At 46.2% G+C, this 3,750-nt stretch overlaps 1 long non-coding RNA gene across 1 annotated transcript in view; it reads right to left on the minus strand.

Moving 5' to 3' along the window:
* Positions 1-488: 488 nt before the first annotated feature.
* Positions 489-3,750, minus strand: part of LOC109318557 — a 5,455-nt gene continuing 2,193 nt past the window's right edge. The window contains exons 2-3 of the long non-coding RNA XR_002103271.1: positions 1,663-1,805; positions 489-660 (exon numbers count right to left, since the gene is read on the minus strand). This is a non-coding gene — a long non-coding RNA (uncharacterized LOC109318557). The remainder of the gene's footprint in view (positions 661-1,662; positions 1,806-3,750) is intronic.

Consider the following 3,750-nt stretch of genomic DNA (forward strand, 5'->3'; position numbering starts at 1 on the left):
GAGACCATGCAGAATCCTGTAACATTTTCAGTCACTGAATTGAACACAGCTGCATAATGATACTCCCCATGAGCCATGTTCTGAAGTTTGTGATATACCTTAGGGCAATCCCAACGTGGGCCCCAGTGAAGGGTTGGACTCTTGTGAGGAACCCACGTACAGCTTTCCTTATTGTATGCTGATGCTGGGGCTCTGCATTGCATTCTATTCCATATCTTCTTAACAATACAACCAAACATCAGTGTGAAGGTCCAGCTGTAGAGAGGAGCTCTTGCAAAATGGGTGAGGGTGCAAAAGCAAAGTACAGGTTTCCCTTTCTTTATGCTGTACATGCATTCCTGAAAAACAGCATATAACTTCAGTTTGTATAAAGGGAACCCATTTTACAATGCAACAAATAGGGATACAGTCTAAGACCTCGACTGTACTGACCCCCAGACCCATTTGTACCACTTTTACAAGACAATTTTGGTACTCACCAACAGCAGACAGTACACACAAGCACAGGGTGGTGATGAATATTAACATAATGGGGAAGGCGACTACAGAAACACGTGTCACAGACAACGAGTGAAGAGCACAGATCCACCCAGGATATTTCAGTGCATGTCACTTCCACAATGTCCCTCAGTCAGCACAAAGCAGAAAGGACACCAGTCACTGGACAATAAAATCAAAAGAAGTAATAAAAACAAAGAATTTAAAAAGAAATAAAGAGGAAGTAAATTAAAGTCTCATGTCTTAATAAATTGGAATTTGGGTTTGGGGTATGGGCATTGTTGATCATGGTTCATGGGGTGGCTGGGAGGAGGGAAGATGATTTGGGGGGAGCTATTGCCCCTGGCCCAGGAAGGAAGGTCCCCCCCCCCCCCACACACACATGCTCTTCCTAGACCCTACTCCTGGACCCATCAATGACATGTGACCTGGCTAGCTGCCGGGGATTGCATCCCAGAGGGTGGGAAGGTCACACCTTGGGGGCAGGAGAGGGAGTTGGCTTGTGCCAAAACCATCCCCAGGGCAGTAGAGTTCAGAGGATGGAAAGTTTGTTCAACAGAACAGATTGTACCACCTCTCTAGGTAACCCATTCCAGTGATTCGCCATCCTCCTAATGAGAAAGCTTTTCCTAATATGCAACCTAAACTTCCCTTGCTGCAACTTAAGACCATTGCTCTTTGTTTCGTCATCTCTCGCCACTGAGAACAGTCCAGCTCCATCCTCTTTGGAATCCCCCTTCACGTAGCTGAAGGCTGCTATTAAAGACAATTCTTCTGCAGACTAAATAAATCCAGTTCCCTCAGCCTCTCCTCGTAAGTCATGTGCCCTAGCTCACAACCCATTTTCATTACCCTCCACTGGACTCTCTCCAGCATATCTACTCTACACCAGCTTGGTGTCATCGTGAACTTGCTTAAGGTGCAATCCATCCCATCTTCCAGATTGTTAATGAAGATATTGAACAAAACTGGCCTCAGGACTGACCCCTGGGGCACTCCACTTGATACCAGCTGCCACCTAGACCTCAAGCCATTGATCACTACCCATTGAGCCCAGCGATCCAACCAGCTTCTTATCCACTTTACAGTCCATTCATCCAGCCCATACTTCCTTAGCCTGCTTCCAAGCGTGCTGCAGGAAGTGACGTTCTGGGACTCTCAGACCTGGCAGCAAAGAGCTCTTCATTCTTTTGTGCTTCTGCTCAGCCCAACAGCCAGACAGAAGTTTTGCCATGATGAAAGCAAACTACCATTTGCGCCAGGACAGAGTGTGCCAGAGCCTGGCCACTTGAGGAGCTGCTTCAAATCTGTTTTTGACAGATCATGAATAAAATAATGTCCTTTGCATTTTTAGGGAAGTTTTGATTTTTCAGTTAAAATGTCTAAAACATCTCCATTTTGATTTTTTCCATAAAAAATGCTATTGAAAATGAAATGTAAATGAAACTTTTTGATCTTGCCAAAAAAGGGACAAAAAATGGGATCAAGCTACTTCAGCTAGTTGTGATAACTGAGCATTGCTTTCTTTGCAACCACAAACTGCATATAGGTAGAAGGGTAAGAGGCAAGAGAGGCTGCTGTGCTTTGGATGGCCTTGGTCTACACAGCCAGATCTGATGAGATAAAGGCATGGGAGATGGTAGCTCTGGTGAGAATTTGCCCCTGTTCTTCAGTGATCCAGGGGAGAAAGGTGTATGTAGTCACAGCCCAACATTTCTCCCTCACATATGGTCCCTATGCCTGGCTAGGCGGAAACCAGCCCACACCATTTCTCTCTGGGCTTGACTCCCAGTGTGGCTGGGGACAAGTTTCATAACTCTTCTGTGTTTACCCACCTGAGAGATGCGGATAATATTGATTGCACCAGTTTGTAGGCTTCATAATGCATTCTCAGGGGCTAGGAAAAAGAACAAATGACAGTGAGTTCAAAGGGGTGGTTTGTTATTGCAGAGTGGCCCATGTGCAGTGATTGTCCATGTGCTCGCATTTATCTCAAACTAACTGAAAGCTAAACCTTGGCTAGAAACAGACATCACTAAATGAAGTGGATCAGCTGTGCCACGATGGGTTATGGTAGGCAAAACACCCATCAACCCTTGGTTCCCCCTTGATGGTGTGGGACAATGGATGAGGTGATCTCTCTGCTTTCCCCACTCAGCCTGACCATAATTGCAGGAGTGATCCTGGCTGAACAGAGAAAAGCCCTGCTTTCCCTGCTCTGCCAGACCTGTTCCTGTGATTGCAGGGGATGGATCTGGCTGAGTGGGAAAACCCAACTCCCTCTTATGGAGAGGCACCCTGAGATTTCCTAGGATGCCTCTCAGCAAATGGGGAAAGTAGGCAGGTGCTCCAGGATCTTGAGGTACCCTCAAGTCCCCCAGAGCACCTGCCCAGGGTGGCTGGAGAGTACGAGCAACTCAGACTGCCTGTACTGTCTTGCCTCAGAGCTAGGAGATGTCTGCCACAATAAAGCAGCAGTCTATTACTACCTTATTTCCCTTTGCTGTGGTGCAACAAAGGGTAGCAACATCTATTTCCTCACATTTTGTGATGCTATAAACATTTTTAAGGAGGCACAAATGAGATGTCAGCTTACAGCTGTTTCCATACCATACTCCTCAGTGAAACAGCACTGAGCAACCACTTATCTTTCACTTACCATGGAGTCAATTCAGCACATGGACAGTCACTACACAATAGGTGCTCTGTGATAAAACCCAGACCTCTACTGAACTCAAGATAACTTGCTTATTTGTTTAAACCCTTAGATCCCATGAATGCTGGAGGGTGCTGCTGCAGTACTTTGTTGTTAATGACAGAATCTGAGAATTTCAGGAATCATCTAGTTCAGTGGAGACCAACATTTTTGGCTGGTATGCCATGAATTAATCATGCACCTTCCCTGAGTGCCACTCTGATACCCTTCCCTTGCCCAATCTGCAATAATTAGGGTGAAAATATGGGACAATGTGAAATCTGCGACACTGCCCCCACCCTCCCCCAAGGGGAAGGCAGATGTGATGTAACTCTGCTATTACTATTCAGGCAGCTAAGGGAGTCAATGACCCATTAATAACCCATCCTTCTTTACTTCACAGGTGTAAACTATCATCTCCCCTTTGTAATGGTCATTTCACTAATTTGGCTCCATGGTCGAACCCTGAGGGTGGTGGTTGACAGAAGTCAATCATTGTGGTGCCCTGTGACCAGTGGGGTCCCCCAAGGCTCTGTCCTTGGACCCATATTGTTCAA

The sequence above is a fragment of the Crocodylus porosus genome, unplaced genomic scaffold (assembly GCF_001723895.1).
Source record: "Crocodylus porosus isolate Cpor-Errol unplaced genomic scaffold, CroPor_comp1, whole genome shotgun sequence".
Taxonomy (NCBI): Eukaryota; Metazoa; Chordata; order Crocodylia; family Crocodylidae; genus Crocodylus; species Crocodylus porosus.